General features: G+C 42.1%; 1 long non-coding RNA gene across 1 annotated transcript; it reads left to right on the forward strand.

The window, feature by feature from the left end:
* Positions 1–1929: 1929 nt before the first annotated feature.
* LOC115945463 (uncharacterized) lies at positions 1930–20140 on the forward strand. The gene is made up of 3 exons (XR_004079797.2): positions 1930–2231; positions 3720–3820; positions 18065–20140. It is a non-coding gene; the product is annotated as an uncharacterized lncRNA (long non-coding RNA).
* Positions 20141–22090: the final 1950 nt, after the last annotated feature.

A 22090-nucleotide genomic window follows, 5' to 3' on the forward strand; every position in this document is an offset into this window, starting at 1 on the left:
TATACATAGCAAGAAAAATGGGATTTTTTCTTGCTAAATATTGTGTATGTTTTATTAAGATTGTTCACACTGATGAGAGGACATTTTTTCCTGTCCTATTCAAGGCACATTGAAAAGACTCCAACAAACGTCATAATTGTTATAGTACATATGGCTTTCCACAAAGTACAGTGAAGAAAAAGAAGCAGTTCTCTTGATTTGCAGTCTTCTAAACCAATATAAGTCATGTATTTTCCCCTCTTGCAGTCTAGCAATCATTAACTACTCATTTTCTCAGTACTGTGTACAGTCCTACTGACCTTCAGCTTAACATGCAGACACAGCAGTAAATGAAACACTGTATTGGCTTTTTCTGTGGTGCCAGGCAGCCCAAATAGTATGTTTGATAGTGGAAGGAAATTATTTTCTAGCTTCTGAGAAAGTGCTGCAGATAGACACTGTTTCTATGAGGACAGTGTATAATGGGAGAGAGCAAAACCAAAGTACAGGTCAAAGCATATTGAAGCTCTCATTTTCACATATTAGCCTGTGATCAGAGGTGTATTTTTGAATATCACAGACTCTGTGGGCCTTGCAAGAAAAATGGTGCAGTGTTTAAGACACTGTCTCGGGAACAGGACTGTAGTCACTTCCCTGTTCCACCATGCTTCTGTCTGATAGCAAGCAAGTAATGTACCCTTTGAGCTTCAGTTCCATATGTAAAATGGTAATCAGAGTACTCCCCTTCCTTGCAAGGCATGATGAAGGTAAATATTGGAGGGGGGTGTTTATGCTCTAGAAAACGTTTGGTTCTTGTCTGAGGAGTTTTCTTCATGTTTTGGAAAAATAGGCCTGGATTTGTGTGAGAATCTTATTTTGGTTCCAAGAATCTAAAATGTTTTGAAGAATCTTTCCTAAAAGGAAACAATTTCTGAAATTTCCAAGCACTTTACAGAAATATATGCTGTGAATATGGGAATTTTGCTTTTTGGGGAGTCAAACAGAAAACTCGCCTGCTTTTCACAATACTAATGTTTTTCAGAAGATCTCCAAGTCAGAGTATAAGCTTCTACATGCAAGTTGAAATGCACCCCACTATGAGCATTATTACACTTGCACAAAACCACAGCAAATTGATCAGCTGCTACTGGCCCAGGTGCCTCAGCAATTTTTTGACATTCAGCTATTTTCAGTGTTTTGACTTGCTACTTCCCTTGTCTTCTGTAACAATGGGTCCCTCCTTCTGACCTTTGGATGCCTGAAAAATAGCTAAAAGTCTTCTAAGATTGCTGCAAGTACTGAGCAGGGGAAGCTGGTTTGCAGTTAAGAGGTGAGGAAGATATGAAGATACTCCAGGGAAGAGAGTATTGCTCCTGTAGCCCTGGAGGAATACCTTGGAGATCAGGGTGGTAGGTATCAAGAGGAGACAGGGCATACTGGCCACTTCAGTGGGCAGGAGCATGAGGGACACAGAACATAAATCCGTTGGAATACAGCCTTCTGTAGATTGAATACAGCCTCTGCTGTATATATTCTGTATATATATATATTATGTATATATTCTGTGTGTGGAATACAGCCTCTCCTGCTCACAGAGCAATTTGGGATACCTCTTTCCCTCTTCTCTGTTTCTTCCCCAGCAGATCAGAGGTGAACATTTCCAAAGGAAGTTCATAACCGAGATGAGGTTATCATGAGCAGAGAAATTCATCTAAGCAGATAATTTCATCTAAGGAGAAATGATCTATTTCCCCTTCACTCTAGCCTACCTTGGGAGGTCAGAAATGAGAATAACTTGAGTTGGAAGGGACCTTATGCTGAAAAGTGTCTTTCAGGTGACAGGGAAAGGTGCCTCCTTTGCTATCAACTTCTTCCTGTAATTTTATACAGTGAATATCAGCAATACCAATCAGGGTAGAGGAGGAAGGTATTCCCATTGCCTCAGCAGAAATTCCTGTAGGAGGAGTCCTCTTCAGCCACCCATTCACTCCCAGAACTGGATGGCTCAGGCACATTTTAGGAATGTATTTATTTTTCCACCCTGGATGAAGAGGAAACCACTGTGGATGTTAACCAGAAACATTTGCTCCCTGGTCTATTACCTGTGACTTTTGGGTTGCCAGTGGTTGTGGCAGGCCAGCTCTAGCCTTATGTCCTCCCATCTACAGATAAAAGGAAGGTTCATACAAGAACTCTTGTGCCATTACTGGCTGAACAGCACCTTTAAGAGTCCTCTGAAGCCTGGAAAGCAGGTAATCCTAGTAACAGAATCTTCACTGTCTGCTTGTAGCTTCCTCTGAAATAAGCTCCATTCCCTTGTCCTTCTTATAGTTATCCTGTGAGTGGGTAACAGAGGCATGCTGGATTTCACATATAACAAAGAATTTCCCATAGTTTAGTCCAAAATCCCGTGTCCCACTTGAAAAACTTGTGGGGTATTACTTCTCCATTTTCTATGTGCTTTTAATATGGTGTGTGTGATTTGGTGGCCTCTGCTGCCTGCTCCCTGCTACCTCTCTCTTTCTCTGGATCACAGCAACAATGCCAGCAGCACCATTAGGTGAAGGAGCCTGTAATGAGCTGTGAGGATCTAAGGAAGGCATTCCCATACATGAAGTCTGTCAATCCTACTAATATCTTCCAGAATTCTTCCTAGCTGTTTTCAGCTTTTATTTCATGGCAAAGCCTCTTGTTACTATTCCTTATTGCACTTTGCAGATAAATTTTGTCCCATAGCTACCATTTCAACTATTCTTTTGCACTGACATTGCCTTCCAAGTTTAATCAGAACATTTCATTAGTATACTGTTGGTGTTTTGTGCCAGACAGTTGTTACATTTGTCCCAGGACAGCTCTTTGAGGAATACCACCAGTAAAATCCCTCTAGGCCAATGACTTCCCTTTTGTCATTTCCGCTTTAGCTACTTCCAAACTTGGCTTACAATTCCTACAGCTACTAATTGTGTCCCACATGACGTCCTTCAAATGCTTTGCTGAAGTACAGATGGAGTATATCCCCTGAACTTCTGTGGTGTTGACACACAGCTGGTGTGTCCGATTAGGTAGCAAGATTGATATTCTGACATGTTCTACTTTGGGAATTTTCACTTGTGTCCCCACTTTGCATTACTGCAGAATTTGCCATGATTCTTGTGTACTCCTCTAGAAAGAACAGAGCTAGGCGGATGTTTTCCAACAGAAGTCCCAGAAGCACTCAGACATCCTCATAGTCTTTATTGATGCATTGGAATGCATATAGAATGAAAGACTGGGTCTGTTAGAAGTACCCAAACATCATGAGAGCAACCTGCCTCTCTGTCAACATTATTCTCAGACTAAAGCCAAAACACAGCACTGTATCAACTACTAGGAAGAAAATTAACTCTATCCCAGCCAAAACCAGGACATTCCAGCCCAGGCAGTAAGGATAGATATTTGCTGCTGTTAGTTACTTTCAAAAGCCCAGAAGTTTATATTCATCCTGTTTCAGTGTCATTGATTATTGACTTATGAGAACCAAGCCCAGCTAATAGAAAATTGCTGTAACCAGGCTTGTGTCTGAGAGCACAAGCCTGGTTTTATTTAGTCAGAAAAACCTTCACTCATGAAACTTAGAACAGGAACACAGTTAGCAAGCCTTATTGACAAAATGTGATGAAATGAACTGTCACATCTGCATTCGTTAGCAAAAGTATTCAGGAGGGTGTGAAGGAATTTATGCCTGGTTCTGTTTTCCACAGGTCACTGGGTGCTGCTGACAAAGCCGGCATGATTTCCAGATAATGACTGCTTTGAAGAAGATAAGTTTTGCTTTGGAATTGTAGAAGACATACAGATAAAGGTAAATATATAATGTTTAAATTGTGCCAGTGGTTTTAGTGTAAATGTAGTGATGGCCCTTTGTGATTCAGTCGAGAACTTCCATCCTTTGGGAACTACCTGGAATAGGATCTGTGTGCTGTGTTGGATCCTAGAAATTGGAAAGATGTCTCACTTAATTCAATTTCATGCCATATGTACAGCCAGTCACGTTGTTCTGCTCTTTTCTGGAAGTTTTCCCATGATGGCTGAAGTTTGGATCATCTCTAAGTCTCTGAAGAGAAGAACATAATTTGTTCCTGGTATTTTCTGTCTTCCAAGATAAAATAAGTTTGCATGCTCCTTTCTGTTGAGACTATCATGAATCTTCAAGACAAGGTTCTAGCTCTAGCCGTATATCTATGAAAGATTTCTTATCTTCTAGATTATTTTTCCTATCTACATTTGCAGGCAGACAGCTTCCGTACTAGAAGTGTCCAACCTACTAGGTGTTGTGCTGGTAGTGCAGAAACGCTTAGTCACAAATACAGTTTTGATTCTGAAGAAGCATTTAGGATTATCTTGCTTAGGAACCTGGCTCTTGGAGCAAGTATTTACTACAGGTATGGGGCTTCTTACCACTTAATTCTCTCAGGATTCAGCAATTTTGTCTCCTCTGCAGGTTTTGAGCTAAATCAAGGGAAATACTGAACTCCTCCTTCAGATATGGGGACCTGTATCACTCATGGTCTGTCTGTCCTGAAACAGATCCTGAGCAGGATTTTCAGATCCCAACTATCTGAAAATGTCTCCTGACATTTTCAAGACTGTGTTGTGGGTGAATAGCCTTCTTTGTGTATGAAACAGCTTATGAAATGTTACATCTCCTGCATACAAGCGGTATGGTAGTATTTATGTCTGCTTTACTGATGTTACCTGGGCGGGAATGGAAATTGTACCCTCTGTTCTGTTGTGTTAGTTAATATGTTGACTTCTGTTATTGTTAAACTTCTCTCTCAGAAACATGGCAGGGGAGAGTCCTTAAAACTATCTCTGTATACTACGTGTGTATCCTTTATAGTCAGCTTCATATGAGTATTTCTGAGTTGAATGCCAGCTGTTATGTTACAAGTCTTCCTTATAATTCTAATGGATTTACCTTCTTGTATCGTCTTGGAATACATCACAGTGGTACTCTTAAAGTAAGGAAGGAAGGGCCACATCCACTTAAATTTGCAGAAGCTGGGCATCTGGGGAATTACTATATTTAGTATAATGTTGCTCCATATATTTGCTGTTGTAGGAAGTGACAGGGAGTTTTTGAAGAGGATTTACATGTAGGAGAGGACCCAAGACATTCCTTGGGCAGGAATACCCTTGCCCTAAAGAAAGTGAAAGCTTAATGCCTCAAGTCTGCTCTGAATGTTAGAGATCTCATCAGTGTGTTTCCACTGTGTTTGTGTGTTGTTGATCACAAGGGTCACAAAGAATCTTTGCCAGGAAAATGTTAACTCTAATTGAATCCCCAATCCCAGATGTGAGGCAGAAGCAGTCTTTCCATTGTTCCTTCACAAGTATGCTATCTCAAAAGCAGTGGTATCACAAAATCATGGACTCTGGACTGGAAATTACTGTTGTAGGTCATCTGCTCCATTTCGCTTCTGAAAGTGGGGCTAATTCCAGAATCCGATCAAGTTACTGAGGATTTTTGTTTTAGGATTATGTGCTGTCTTGTAGCTAGTGCCTCAAGCTAGGATAAGTCAGCACAGGACATCATCACCTCTGGGAGCACTGCAAAATTATTGTTCATTTTGGTGCAAAGCTTGTCAGACTGTACCAGGGACTATGGTGTTGATTGTCCCCAGACTTAACAGCTCTGCCCTGGAGAAAAAACATGCTTGCAGTGATTAAAGAGTTCACATTTGTCCCTTTGCTGTGTGTAAGATGGCATAATCAATGAATGCCAGATAAGCTTCTGTGCAGTCTTGAGGGGACAAATGCAGAGATCTACATGCCACTGACTGGATCTATATATCTGGCCAGGAGGCTCCATTCAGCCTACAGTAGTTTTAGGGAAGTAGGGGGTCATGGTGAAGTCTCAGTCTTTACCTGAGTAGGGACCTGTCCAAGGAACACTCATTATATGTCCATAGTGCAAAGAAAAGCTAAAGAGTTATATTTGCTTTTCCCACCATAGATGAGGGAGTGGTAACCAGCAGTTACTGCCTGGTGAGAGTATGGATAGAACAGGCTTTTGAAAAGATGCCAGGAGAGGTGAGGAGCTATTTCTGGGCAAACTGGCCAGCCATGCTCCCTTTTGAAGCCTCACTGGCAAGAGGTTTTTGGCAGCTGGAAGGTAGGCATGCAGTGGGGCATGATTGATAATCACACCTCTCTTCACCCAGCAAAGCAAGAGCTACAGTCATATTTGTGCAAACTCCTTTTACTCACCAGCAAAAGAATGGGGGCTCCCTACCCCAGTCCAGGACAAGAAGAGAACCATCCCCCCAAAACACTTTGAACAGTCCAAACCATCTACTGATCTTCAGCCTAGGCAGTATTCCTCTTCCTCTAAAGGAGGGCTACTACTGTTTGGAAGTGCTCTACGCAAGCTCTTTCCAAACACTCCCCTCCCATTTCCCTCAGGCTGGAAGTCATTTTAGATTTGCCAGCTGGGACTTGGCCCTTGGGCCATTTCCAGCACCTGACCCTACTTCTTTTGTCAGAGTGAGCTGGCTGATCCCGTGGGACATTACAGTGTGCCCTGACGCAGGTGGTGCTTGAAAAGGCATTGCCGGACTCTGCAAGGAGGTAGAAAGTGACAGCATCAAAACTGAGTGGTGGCACAGCAGGGATTTCCAGCTCCTGATGTTTGTTTCCTGGTGAGTGAGTGGCATGTTTAACAGTATTCTTATTGCATGTGGGAGTAGCAAGAAGTGATATGCTGGTTGCTTTGCCTATGTCTGTTGTTTTGAATTTTAGAATATCTTTGACTAAAGATATAGTTACTCCTCTATCCCAGAAGACTCCCCAAAACAGAGACTAATAACTGGATAATCACCCACTCCTAAGTGTCTAAATGTAGAATGAAACTTCTGGTTTAGTATTTTCTGTGCTTCTTATTTTCCAGTGAAAGCAAATTGCCTTTTGATATAGAATACATGGTTTGGTCTCTGGGGAGTCCTGTCTTTGTATTCTTCTTATGCATTATATTTAAAACTGAAGATCTCAACCAGTAGCCTGAGTGATTGCAGCTGAAGGATGCAGACTGTTCGCAGGAAAAAGGTTAAGGGGAAGAAAAATTGCATTCAGTTCTGTCATGTAACCAAGAAAATAAATTCTTTTGGAGAGGAATAGTGCTAGATATTCCTCCTCAAAGGTGTTGTAAATAACTAACATAGTTAATTATAGAATTATTCACAACTGGGAACAGGGATGTTTGACTCACCTTGTTTTACAAAGAAAGAAAAATGGTCCTCAATCTGTCAAATGCCAACAATTGGAGATTGTTTTTGAACACTGATAATGGAGCAGAGGCTGAGGATATGGAGGATTGTCTCATGTACGTTGATAGCAACAGTAAAGCAAAGACTAATGGTTTATCTGCAGTCATGGTCATAGCTTTTATTTAAAGTCTGGTTTATATTCAGAGCTCTTGCCAAACATTTGCTTTTGCCAGTTTCTGGATTATTTATCAGCTCGGATTGACATAAGTTTTGGGCCTGTGATGTAAGTCAGATGCCTAAATTTGGCCTTGTATAGGGAAGAGTGAATTTTCCCAGCCTAACAAGCCAGAACTTGGCCTGTTGAAGGTGTCTGCTGTGAGGGACTAAAGGATTAATGAAGTCTGACTCCTGTCTGTGGAAGCCGCTTTTGTGGATGATCCTACCCAGTTAGTAAAACAGGGCTGGCATCCTTTCAGCGTCTGTCTTCAGCAGGGTCGCCTCTTTCACAACTACCTGTTACGGCTCTGTTTCCTGCAGCTTCTACCCAACCAGCTGGTCTCAGTGGGTCCCCCCAGCACAACGGGTTAGAAGCATTTGCTCTGGGGGTGGCTGCTTGGGCGGCTAAGCACCATGCACCCCCACAGGAGGGAGAAACCCTGAGCTGTTGTGAGGGGTGTTTCTTCAGGTGTCTCTTCACACGTGAGCTGTTGTGCACAAATTCACAAGCCCAGCACAGCTGGCACCTGTAGTCTTGGTGTAAATGCTGTCCCCCCTCCATCACTCAGTGTTTTATATGCTGGAGAACTGAAATACTCCTAAATTGTGCTACTGGTCCCATGCAGCTGATGAATTACTGGGGAAGCCTGTGCTTAGCTAGAGAATTCTCAACACATCTGCCCTTGAGGAATCCAGCTTACACTGCAAGCTGTTCTGGGCACAGCTTGGCTTTGACATCTCTGTGTTGTCCTGGGTGACACCTTAGTTGTCAGCTGTTTGCTTCCCTGCTGCCTAGTGGAGTATGCCAGGTGCTGGTGTGCCTGCAGGGAGTCTCCCAGCAGGCTTGTGATGCTGGGAGGACCTGGGGAGGTTGCCCTTGGGGTCTTTCCTTGCAGACACTTTGGGACACTGACAGTGTTTCTTCTATGCCAGTTGCTGGGTACCTGAGGTACTAGCTTCATCTGAGAAATCTCTTGGCTGGTTTTGTGACCTCTCTAGGGATGTCAGCTAAAAGTGCTGGATCTCAGTTTACTCTGCAGTTATGAGGCTGTACAAGCATTTGCTTGAAGACACTACTGTCCATTGTTTGTCCATTATAGAGTCTTTGACTCTAGTGACAAATAACTCGGTCCAAAATACACTTCTGGGAGAAGGCTAAGCAAACCTTCGGTGATGATCTTCAGAGTAGTGATGTACTTTATATGCTTTACACACATCACTTGGTATACCAGGAGGTCTAGACCTACTGACAATGATTTTTTCACTTGCCTGCTATATAAACGTAGTTACAGTTGCTTCTCATATTTGTCACCTGAGATGAAAGGACCTCAGTGGTGATGCTGTTGTTTCTCCTCTGCAGTCTTTTCCCTGCAGTGGCTGGATTATTCTCAGAGTTTGCTGGGTAACTAGAGTTGTAGCTCCTTAAGGTAGATGGTCACACTTGTGCTTCGCCACCTGTACTTCCTGAAGAAATGTTGGGCTCTCCTTGTTGAGAGTGATGATTCATCAATCTGTTGTGGTGTGACAGCAGCACCTCTCTGAACTTTCATGTGTGGGCCTTGGTAGACCTGTCCAGTCTCTGCTTAGACCTTTCAAGACCCAGCAGTTTTTTGAGCAGGAAACTTGTGTGTCCTGTGGGAAATGCAGGTACTTGCATACTGAGTATGTGCCTACACAAACTGTCATGGGCTTGTTGGGGGTCACATAGAGAGACCATGGCTGGGTGTCAGATCACATGCTGGATCAGCTTGCAGGTATAGTGGATTACTTGGTGGGCAGCTTGCTGCCAGAATTTTTGTGGCCTTTCTGTTGGCTGCAGCTTGTCTCTAGGTACATCTGATCAGACCTGCACCCAGCATGGGAGGTCGTGGAGCAGATGGATGTTACAGTATGAGCGCAGGTGCTACCCTCAGAGAACTTGGATGACAGTGAGGCATGTGTTCAAAGTGAGAAATGCAACAAGTCATCCTACCTGGGGTAGGGTGAAATGTCTCTTCAAGTCAACCCAAACTTCACATCTTCACTCTAGACTCAGCCTGCTCCCTTAAGGAATGGACGTGCTTTGGAAGGATGGATGCACTGCATGAAGTGGTGGAAAATACGATGTCAACAGGCCTATAGGGAATCTAACTTTCTATTTAGTAAACAAATATTTATTAAAAAAATCCCTAAGAAGCCAGGGTAACCTTATGATGACCTTACTGAGCTGCAGTACGTATGGCTGCTTTGTGGCAAGGGTTCTGCAGGCTGCTGTTTTTTAGTATTAATGACCTTAGCCCACTTCAGAACAAAAGAAGGCATATTTATTTAATTTTTCATGGTTAACAAGACAGTGTTGCTGAAGAGGCTGTCCTAGTATTGTCTTTGAAAATAATGTGTTTTTCTCTTTGGTCGTAAAGAACTCATAACCCTGTTCCTGCCATGCTAAACAACCAGCCTCAGGCCCCAGTTCGGCAAAGCACTTATGTGCTTACTGAAATGCTACTGTCAATGGCACTTACACATCTGTTTAAAGTTCGAAATGAAAACTCGAGAATTCGACTGAATCAGGGCTTCGGTGATAATGCTTTAGTTGTAGGGTCGTCCAGTCTTTCCATTGACCAGTAGATGGGGAAAGTGAGCCTCCTTATAGTTGCGGTCAAGATTTTTCTGAATGCAAGGTTAAACTGTAGCCCTCGTTGGCTCTTAGCTGAATAGTCTGGTTTGAAGGCGCTTTACCTTTGTACTGTAAGGGTAAATCACGTACTTTGACGCAATTGGACTATTTTCTATACAAACATGTGTCGTAAACAATTGTTCTATTCCTTGAAATTCTGAGATTTAAAATTATGTTCCTTTCTTTACACAGGAATGGAAACAAATCTTTTGAACATTTTGCTGTGCGAAGATGTGGGAATGAGTGTTTCCTCCCCCAAACTAGCCAACGGTTAGGTGTTTACTACACTCACAGGGATGCAAATGATCCAAGTTTTAGTCTCTGGTAGTCTTTCCATGTGCCTGTAGAGGGTACCAATAACAAGATCACCTTACATGCCTTTGGGTCATCTTTTCCAGTTCTCTCCTCCAAAAGCTGTTGTCACTTTTATATATTTATCAATGCACCAGAGTTGTACAGACCACATGAGTGACCGTAGTTGCTGGCCACAGTTGCTTTCTGCCCACATTTCTGGCTTCCTGTTCACACTTCATGTGACATACTTATTTAAAGAGAAGCTGACTCTCAAAGTAAGTCCCTGCATACTGCCTGTTATAAAGAGTAAAAGCTTTTTCTTTAACACATAGGAATGTAGTTTCCCTTTAGACACAATCACACCTCTGCATGATCTTCTACTTACTCCCTGACTGTGCTCTGCTTTGTCCTCATTCCTTGGAACTCGGCTTGGTAGTGTGAGCCCTGGAGCTGGTTGTGTTTTTGTAGGCAATACGGTGCAGGTACTAGGACCATTTGCTGCCTTACACTGGGGCAAACAACACCAGTGAAGATGGCCTTATGCAAGGTAGGAGCCTCTGCAGCTGCAGAGCCTGGTGACAGCAGGGACCTTCTGCTTGTGCTATAGATTAAATATCATTGTTTGGCTAGTTGGGTCTATCTTGCCCTTGTGGAAGCAGCTTCCACTGTTCAGCCTTGAAGAAAAGGTAATTATGTATCTATCCTGATTATATTAGCATGGGGCAAGCTTCCCGAGATAGCTGGGTGTAAGGGTGAAGAAAACTGTATCTATATTAAATTGGATAGGTGAGGCAAATACTTGTTAATATAAAATAAAACAGCTGGGCTAAAGACTATTAAAACAAAGCAACAACAAAACAACCCAACAAACCCCACTCTTCCTCCTGAAACTTTCAAAAGGCAGAAATGTGATCCTACCTTCTGAGACATATAGGGAGAGCCTCAGCTTCTGGACTTTAACTAGTTTAGCAAAAGGGTTTGTGTGCCACCATCTGTCATTATCTGTTTGTGATATCCAAAACTTCACTGGGTGGGAAGAAGCATGGAGGAATTCCTGCCTGGATTAGCATGACTTTGTGCTTTTGCTTGAAGCCATTATGTGGTTAAAACCAAGATGGTTTTCAATATTACTTGAGTACAGAGGGGAACAAGGTTTAAGCTGGTGTAAACTGAGAGCAAGTCCTTTGCAGACAGCAAAAGTAACCAGACTCCACAGATATCTAAACTGGTTAGATTCTGGCTCACCTTCTCCTAAAGTGCAGCATACAGAATATAGGCACTACCTTAACTAACCTATTTCATACTTTGGAGGAGCAATTTGTGCTACCTTTTCCTTGTGTCATTCAAAGAGTGCCCCAGTTTCTCCCTCTTTCGCAGCCTTGTTAATGCCCTTGGACCTCATCTGTAACACCACCTCCTCCAAGGTAAGCAGTCTGACTCAGCCTGGGCTTCTCACAGCCAAATTCCTACAGCCTCTGCAATGCTGCTCTCATGACTTTCCATTCAGTCTACTGACAGTCCTACAGCAAAAATTCCTTTGGCTCCTGCCACATCTACCTTTGCTTTTGAATGTTTTCATCAGCTTACTATATTTTGAATGAAATTTAAATTTCTCAGTGCATTTTCAATCAGCATTTGCATTTTGTTCACTCTGCGTGTCAACCATCCAATATCCTCCGAGTTCACCCTTGTCCTCATGGTCTTCCTATTTGTTTTCTTCATATCCTTCCCTGTTCCTGAAAAGATATTATCCTAATAAGCTGAGCAGTGTTACTAGCTCTCAACCCCATAATTTTCATACTCCTGACCTTCCCTCAAGAGCCAGTGATTTTTCTCTTAGTTTTCTGCTTTGTGGATGGAAAGAACTTCTTTATAAGACATGTGCTGCTCCTGGGGTAGGTACAAAGCATGGCTTAGACTGCTCAGGCTCCTCAGAAACATGGGTTGTGACACAAATGCAGCGTGGGGCAGCTGGAAACACCTACAGCATGCGGTGGTTTATACTAAGCCAGCTGTCAGTGACATGCTGGCCTCTGAGGAAAGCTGTATGTGTTGTTAGCCAGAGGTATCTCAGGAGGATTGAGAGCCTGTCTGCTGTTTGGCTCATCACAGACAGCAGATGTTCCACAAGAAGGTGAAACATGCAATAAATGACTGTATTTACTTGAAGCAAATCAGAGCTCAAGAAAAGGCAGTGGTCCAGCCAAGTGTGTTTACTGCTGCAGGAATGCTTTTGTGCTGATGCAGCATCTGAACATTTTGAAGACATCAACAAAGGTGGGCTAATGCCAGTGTTTGCAGACATATTTGAGCCAGGGTTTTACTGCCTGTTTTGGATACTGCCATTGATATAGCCTGCACTGACTTTGGTACTGCTATGGCTACTTGGCCAAGTATTTCCTTAGCTGCATAGATGGTTTCTGCAGCTGGTGCTAAGCTCATGTTGATGCAGCTATGTTGGTAACAGGACCTGAGCAGGCCACTGCATGGCTAGCTCAGGTGGGTACCTGTGAGCTGCAGTCACTTTAGCATAAAGATACAGTTGCCCTATTTTTATGAGGAAAAAAAAGTCCCAAGACCTGGAATGAAGACAAAAGAAAAGTCACGAAGATGCATCTCTCCTTTCTGCAGCTTCTTCTGAGGAGAGGGAAATGGAAAAAGTCAAATACTGGCTAGATTATCACTGGTGAAAATAGGTTCAGGCTAGGCTGTGTCATGTCTACCTGCTGAGTGAATGTTCAGCTCATATCTAGTACAGGGGAATGTCAAGTGTCCCAGAAGGGTCTCTCCATGTGTATGCATATTTCCCTCATTGACCAACAGATTTCTGTTTGGATGCTGATTTTGAGATCCAGAGGTCGCTTGTTAGTCTTCAGTGGCATACAGGTGATGTATCTTTAGCCAACAGAAGGGTGTTAGTATAGGGATTTCATATTGTTTTTCTAGTAAAGAATGTCCTGCCAAATAAATATTACCTGGTTCTGGGTATGTGCCAGGGGTTAGGTGATGAGCGAGGAGCCGGCAGAACTGCCCTGAACAATTCCAGCAAAGCCCTGGAGACCAATAGCTCCAGGATGACTGGGGGTGGCTCTTCCTCCCGAATGTATCCCCAGGTAATTGTGGTTGATGGTCTGGTGGTGGTCCTCTACTCACTTTTCCACAACATGCAAAAGGGAGCTATCTCTGAGAAGTCTTGGAATGGACAGACCATGTCCTTCCAACTGGTGTACTTTTTTTACTGAGAAAATCACATCATTCCCTTTGCTCAGCTTACTCCTGGTGGTTTTTTGCAGCCATTTCCCCCAAATGACCTTGCTTGAACCAAAGTGAAACAAAAGGCACTACCCACCTTCTGCTTTGAGTCCCTTAACTACAAAATGTTTTCAGTCTCTGGAGAGGGTTTTTTCCTCTCTCTTTTGTTCTCTCTGCTCCTTGGCTACCCACAGTGACAGCCGTATCAGTTTGATTTGAGGAAAGTCTTCCATGTGCTGCGAGTGGCTCCTTCTGCTAATAATTTGTTCTCTGAGCCTGTTGCTGCACAGTATAAATAAATTTCACTGTTTAGCACTTTCCCCGTTTGTTCCCTGCTGCTGGCAGTGCATTGACCCACCCTGGTTTGTTTTTCAGATTTATCTGTCTTTACCCTTCCTATATGAGACAGAAATCAAAGTTTAAATTAACAAAGTTGTATTATTGGTGCATACTTTTTTTTTATTGTCTTGTATTGTACTGAAAGTTCTACATGAAACAGGAATTAAAAGGCAGCTGACATCCTGAAACAATGTTCAGTTTGGTCAGAGAGTAAGACTTTATCCCACTTCAAGAAGTCTAATGGTGTGTGCTGAATAGATGCAGTCTCTGTATAAAAAGCATTCAGCCATCCTGCCATGTAAACTCAGCCCTTTTATAAACTGTCTTAATTTGGGCCATTCTGCATGTGTATGCTGCTAGAATGACCAGGATGTTTAGCACATCAGACAGCTTTGCAGTGGTGAATGTAGGTACTGGAAGTTCTCCAGGCATGGTAGTATGCATGCCCTGCAACCTTTAGCTCGGAGTAGGGTAAATATTTAGAGTGGCTGAGCCCAGTTTGGGCTCTGTGCTGTTTTAACTAGATTGTTTCTGCCTAATTTAAAGCTGGCTTAGGCGTTTCTGCACCACACCAGAATCACTGCTGAGTACATGTACCCCTAATTGGGTATGATGAAGGCTACAGTCATGTTTTTCATGTTTCCAAGTCTGATGCTCAGAGCACTTGAGATTGTTTTTACTGTGTGAATGTGATTGCATGTGCATTTTAATACAGGGGAAAAAACAGAATGTAATAGCCTAATGAAATGCATGGGGTGGTTAAATTCACTTACTTTTTCAGAAATCTTCATCATTCCTGTCTTCCTTAGTATGAATAAAAGGAATCTATCAACCTAGACAGCATTCTTACTGTGTACGTTTGAATCTTTTTATGGCATAAATAGGCTTCACGTAACTTAAATCAAGGGCTTTTTTGCTTCCTTTTCTACTGATTTCTTCTAAACAAAGGAGGACATCTCCATGCACAGGGTAAAAAAGGCTAAGAGAAACTAACCCTTTGCCATTTTAATTTTACAAATCATATCTTGGGGGGGGGGTAGAGGAGATGGAAATGACAGACTTGAAGGAGGGGAAATTTGTCACCTTACATTGCAAATGATGTGAAACCAGAATGTCCTCCCACCACAGCATGTGTTTGTGGTGGGTAGGCGGGGGAGATGCAGGGAAGAGGTGATGGTATAAAAATACCTTGTAAAAACAAATGTTTGGCTAGGGGAGAGAGTTTGTCACTTCAGTCAGACTAGAGGGGGGAAACCAGACAGACCGGGGGTGGTTGGGGGGAAGAGCTTATGTCACTTCTGCAAGGTAAATAACTAGACAGTGTCGCAGAAATAGCAGTCAAATAATGAGCAGAAGATCAGATATTAAACAAGTAGGTGGCCTAGAAAGTTAAGAGGAAGGAATAAAAGCTATGAAGATCATAAGAAACAGTTAAACATGTGGCAGATACCGAGCAGAAGGGTGAAACCCTGAGACACAGCACACAGACTTGCTAGTAGCCAATCTTCCTGTGCTTTCATGAACTGAGAAGTGTGATTATTCTCATTTATCCTGATAATGATTCAGAACTGCCAAGTCGAATGCAGACCAGGGGCTTTATATGGTAACATGACTGCTAAATGCAGTAACATACTGCTAGCATAGCTCTCCCTGCACGGGATGTTTCTTTCCATGTGCCATATGGAACAGTTTGTACACTCCACAGGGTCCAGTACCATGTAAATGTGAGCAGACACCAACATGACCACCCACGATGGCAGCACGGATGGAACATGACAGTTTGCCTTGTCATGCTCAAGAGCAGTTTGTATGCTGTGGTGTGAGACTGACATCTCCACGTTCTGGGAGCTGTTGGGTGCGGGAGGTTGGCGGGAGGGAGGGTCAGGAGGCAGGACTGTACAGTTCATGTTGATGATAGCAGCTGTTGGCAATGGGAGGGAAGTCTCCTTCCTGTGTGTGATATTAATAGTTTATATTTGGCTTTAATTGACTTCCGCAGTGCTCAAGAAGGCACCTAGCCCAAGGAACTCTGTGACAGAAAAAGAGAGAGAGAAGAGGTGGGGAGAGAGTAGGCTGGTGAGGTGCCCTTTACATCCAGTAATCTGTTATCCAGACATGTATCACCCTGTTATACAGACAGCTTCAGAAGCCACTTTCATTCCCACTTCTCATTCCCCTGTTGCTTTAATCTGTCAACATTTGAAAGTGGCTTGGGTGAATCTCACCATGGAGAGTTTTGCTCAATCAGACAAAACCTGCCCACCTGCTTCCTCTCTTATTTCACTAGGAAGTGTGCCATTCTCCTGCCTTGGTAGAGACTTTTGGTGATGCCTCATTCTCCATACCCCATGGTGTGGGACCTGCAGGGTATGTCAGCTGAGGTGGAGTGAGCAAAGCTCTGGTGCTGTGCACTAGAGATCTGTACCTCTTGCAAGGACTTAATAGCAACTCACCCCTTCTACTAACAGACTGGCTGGTGAGGCTTCAGAGGGGGATGAGACTGTGTTTAGTGCAGGACAGGTTTCAAGAGTGGCATATGTTATGGCATATGCTCATTTGTGCCTGATTTCCAGTCAAGGATGGAAGATCATCTCCTCCTCTGACCTAAAGCATGTTGCTGAGGTCTGTTGCACAGGGTGGAACTTTCCACTAGTAGGTGTTTGTACAAATTCACCTATATCTGGCTGTCTTCATATATTGGTGTGCAGTCATTTCATACTTGCATTTTACAGAACAGCAACAGGTATTTTCCCCCTTCAACTAATTTCAAAGAAAATGCACTAACAAAACATTGTTAGAGAAACTTTGCACACTCCAGTCAGCAAACTGAAACCTGGAATACCTTCTGAGACCCTGTCTGTGCAGCTGCATTGTTGCTTTATCCTCCAGGGCTGACTTGGGGTAGCTGTGGGGATTAGTAGTCTGAGTTCCCTGACTTACATGCATGTAATATGAATGAAATATTTTGGTGGAAATCTAGCTTTTACATTTCAGATTTGTTTCATTGCACCAGTTGGTGGATTGAAACTGCCTTCACAGCAGCTGCCTGGATATCATGTAACGCAACATGCCTTGATGCCTTGTCATATTTCAGTGTTTGCTCACAGCATGAACAGTCCCAAGCATTGTGTTGGGTTTTTTATGAAGGACCAGAGTTAGTCAAATAGAGGGGATCTTTTTTCCTGCCCTTTCTCACAAACCCTCAATTCTCATGCCTTTCCACTACGCCTTCCTCCCACCAATTTAGTGATCACCATTTTTGGCTAGATTTCTGATAAGAAAGGCAACATAGAAAGCCTAAGTAGGTGCTTCTGCATATGTCTTACTGAATATACTGAGGTCTTCCTTAATACAGTGAGCATATAATGCTATAGTAACTGAAGAGTGGATGTTACAATAGTGAAAGCCTAGAGATGTACAATTAGTCAAGAACTTTTTTAATGGACATGTTAAAAGTAAAACTTAAAACTTTTCATGCAAATTCAGTACTTGTGATGAAACTCTGAAGAGAGTTTCTTATGTGTAGCATGCAATTTCTGATAAAAGGGGAGAGAAGTTCATTGCAGAATGCCCAATAGCCTGGTTGTTCGGCGATCTCTGAGATGTACAAGACCACGTTCTAAGTTCTCAGAATGAATTAAAAAAAAATAGGAGTATGAATTAATCTCTCCAGTACTGTAAATAACTGTCCTAACTTTTGAGTGTCTTAGCTTTTGAGGAGGGTGCAAGAGTCTGATTTCTGTGGTTTCTTTGCTTGAATAGAATACTCTCTGGGTCTTTGCTCAATTCTAAAATTCTTCTCTTTTTGTTAAAAAAAACCCAAACAAAACCAAACAAACTCTGGGATTAAAAGTTTAAGTTTTTGCAAATTAGAAACCTTGTTATTCACCCAGCTAGAATAATAAAAGTTGTAGGTGTTTTGTGAACATGAGGTGAAGAAGAAAATGTGTTATTTCATTGGCTCTGTGTGAAAGCAAAGTCTGGGCTTCATTTAAAAGTAAAATGTAAATACATTTTTGCTAACTTTGGCTTGTGACAGATCAAGATTTGACATATTCTCATTTTTCCTTGTGAACTGTTAAAGGATACAGACCAACTTGAGTGCAATCTACCTTTAACAGATGACAGCAGGATTTCATGAACGATTTCTGTCTCAAGGCGACTGCCCCTTCTCCAGAACCAGCAAGTGGCAATAGCATTTTAAAGGAAGGATGTCAGAGAGCAGCTTGCTTTTCTCACTTGTCATCGTTATTTGTTTCTCTCCTGGCCGAACCACCAGAAGCAGGTTAAGGATGACACAAACGAGCAACAAATCACAGGGTGGAGGACAGAGCATGTGACAATGCCCTGGCTGTGGTGCAAACATTTGAGCTACGTTTCGAAAGCCTGGATTTGTGTTTAGTAGAGTTCATGAGTGAAAAATAAGAGTCTTTGACGATAACAATCAACAAGCTCAATCTCATTAGCATCTACCCTTCAGAGAAGAGGCTGGAGCGGATCCCATCAAGCTGTGATTTGGTTCAGTGCACTAGGGAAGGTTCCTAGAAGCATTCCCCCAGCTTCTTCACACTGTGCACTGAGGGGAAAAAAACAACATTTGGCAATTTGTTGTCAATATTTGTATAACTCCTGATGCCACTAAAACTGCATATGTAGGCTTTAAACTAACAAAAACAAAGCCATGGCCAAGCTGGAGAGCTGGATTTGTTTCCATGCGCAATTAGGTTTATTTGTTTAGGTCTCATTTTATTTGCTTTCAGATGACTCAGATAGGAGTATTGCAATCCTTTCAAAGTGAAGTAGTGTTCTGTGTATTTTGGGCATTGGGCTAAGCCAAATGTGGAAAAAATTGGCTGCTCAATAGTATTTTCCTATCCAGAGGTTTTTCAAACTTTTGAGAGGAACTGAAGGAATGTACCTTCCATGCCAGGACTCCCCCCTGTCCCCCACCCCCTTCACAGCGTCTCTCCACATTATTGTAAAAGAGCACAGGAATTTTAAAACACTCCTCTGTTGTGCAACTGTTAGCAACTGCTCTTATTAATTACCTTACTATTATGCTGCATGCTTAAATTCTCACTGGTGTCATCCATAGCGTGCTGTTGAGAGTGCCTTTTAACCCATTTAAATAAGAATATGTGGATGGTGCACTGCTCAGAATCTCCCATCCTGCTAGACCAGCTCTGGGGTTGCTGAAAATTATTTCCTTTATACATGAAGGATATTTACGTTTTGGCAAGTAGCCACGTTTTCTGCTGGGAGTTAGTCACTAACGACAGCTTATTTTCCAGTGGAAATGCTTGCACGCTATCGGTGTTAAGAGAATTGTCTCAAGTCTCAGTGCCATGGTGATCCTTTATCCTCCACCTTCAACCTGCAAAAAACAAAACAAAACAGGGTTTTTTCTTGTCTCTTCTTCTGTCTTATATGACTAGGAGCCAGTGGCTTTTAATTAGTGCCTTAGGCACCACTGTGTTTTGGGGGGCACTTTTTTGTTGTCTTTGTTTTCTTCTTCTGATCATTTTGCTTCTAGAAATGCCTTCTTGTGTGATGTTTCAGAAAATGTAGACAGGAAGAATAAATCTACATTTATTCTTATTTCCATGAAATAAAAAGGTTAAAGGATTTTCTGCACTCACCAGAAGTATGAGTCTGATTTATGGCCTTCTTCCCACTCACACTCATAAAAGAAATAGAGTAACAAAGGCTAATAGACAATCTATTTTAAAGTTTGTCCTGATAAAACCAAACTGGAACTTTATTCAGTCTTAAATGTCAATTCTAAAATTTGGAATGTTTTTCTAATCAAGAACAATAAATGTGGAAAGTGTCTTTGTGGAATGGAGCTGCTGCTCAGCACACTGCTGGCCCAATGCTGCACACACACTTCAGGGGCAGATGGAGTCTGCACATCACGTAGTCCTCCCTGTGCAATAGCTTGCTCTGGAGACTGCTTGGCCCCAGGAGGGACTGGGCAATGCTTAGGATATGTTATTTGTTGTTTTATTTTACTTTTAAGAGGACAGGAACCCAAAATATACCTATGAAAAATGACCAAATTGAGATGGGATGTAAATCTTCAAATACAGTAAAGAAAAAAAAAAGCTATAAATTTCCAAGCCTGTGCTAAAAACTGGAAGTAATAAGGTTGGAAAATAGATTGGGTGGTGTCTAGAGACCTGTTCCATGCCTATGATACTTTGTTTCTCTCCCTTCAGATGTGGAGAACTGAGACTGTCAAAATAGATAAAACCCATTTAGTGGCCTTACTTAAACATGGTATCACTTTATAACACCTTCAGGGCATGTCAGCATTGTGCCTGGAAAGTCTTCAGCTACTCTCACAATGCAGTCCAGTGTGCAGGCTGCAGATCTCCTGCCCTCTCTCTGCATGCACCATTTTGCTACCTGCAATTCTTTAGGTCTAATCCAAGACTGAATGGAACTATGGACTTCACTGGAAGCTTGGAGAAAGGCCTGCATCAGGACCTGTCAGAGCTCATATTCTATGGGCTAGTGGTAAATATTCAATTTCATTAGCAAAGTATGCTGTTGATGCAGGACACTTAATTTGACTTCTGTTGACTTGTAAACATAAAATTAAATATTTTACACTGCAAGTGTGGAGCCATTCCAGATGCATATGCTTCAAGTATACATGAAAACATAAAACCAGTACACTATATTATAGCTCCTTCATCACATAAGATAATTCCTACATTAAATTAATTTTTACCATGTATGGGCTCCTTTAGTTGCCATGTACAATTAACTGGTAAGACAGAGACTTTTTTTGGCATGTTATATATACCTTTTGCTTTTTTACTTATACCACACTGCAAGCTACAGCTGGGCAGGTTGTGATTTCAGCTTAAGATGTTTTTACCCCTTCCTTCCTGCAGATGTGTCGTTATGTGTAGGCAGATACTTGATGATGTCTGGCTCGTAATTCAAATATCGAGACTTGAGGGCTTACCACCATTTCCTGATGTGCATTACAGGTGAGCTTGTAAGGGAAAGGAGACCCTAGGAAAGAAAATTAAGAGAAAAGGACTTTAAGATCTAAAATAATCAGCCTTGAAGCTACAAGGCAGAGTCAGGACATGGAAGGAAGGCAGACTGAACTTTCTTTTCCAGGTGAAAAGGGACCTGAAAAGTTTAGGACTAATTAAATCTTATGGCAGTGACAAGCACAAGTAAGATTGTGCACACATTAGGTTTCTGTTATCCTATCCCTCTGTTCTTTTCACTAAGGCAGAGTGAGACAAGTCTGTATCTAAATGTATGCTCCTGTTTGATTTCAGAGTACAATAACTCACCTTGAAACATTTCTGGTGAGGTATAAGTAAATCTCATCGTCCGGGTGGTACATATATGCTTTTCCTCTGTTATGAAGTATTACCTTTAGGTAAGGTGGCTATCAGCCATGAAGGAATAACAGACTACTTGAGTATTAAACATGCCTTAATCAGTAATGACAGCACCAAATGCTGGGAAGCATGAGGGGAAGGATGGGGGAAGATGAACCACCAGTGGTGCTCTGAGGACTGAGTGTGGCAGTAGCCAGGAAGACTCTGGGGGCTCAGAGCATACTCTGCCCTGGTATCCTCTGACACTGTTTTTTTCTCCATATCTGAGGCTTGTTGCTCATAACTTGACTAAGTAAAACAGAGGAGAAACTTCAGACTGTTTGGACCTACAGGTGCTACTGTCAAAAACCACTTTTATTCCCCACTCATGCAGATCAAGCTGTCATCCAAAAATCAATTATTTTGATAACCTATTTGATTGTTCTTTGTGATGTTTCACTTTCTACTGATACTCTTTATTATCATGTTAATTTTGAACAGGACTTTCAATTTGGCAATGATTAATAACCATTATGTATATTATGGTTAATAAACCATTATTTATATTATGATACACCTTTACTTACTACTGGATTTCAAAAGTTAAAGTTGCTGGTTTTTAACTTTATACTCTTTAACAAAGTAACGCATATCGGGCATCTTCATTCCAGCAAATTTTTCTGTGTGGCTTTTCTTGTTATTATTCACTTCCTTACACGTATATCTATAGCTATGTGGTCACTCACCAACAGATGGGAGCT

The sequence above is a fragment of the Melopsittacus undulatus genome, chromosome 7 (genome assembly GCF_012275295.1).
Source record: "Melopsittacus undulatus isolate bMelUnd1 chromosome 7, bMelUnd1.mat.Z, whole genome shotgun sequence".
Classification (NCBI taxonomy): Eukaryota; Metazoa; Chordata; class Aves; order Psittaciformes; family Psittaculidae; genus Melopsittacus; species Melopsittacus undulatus.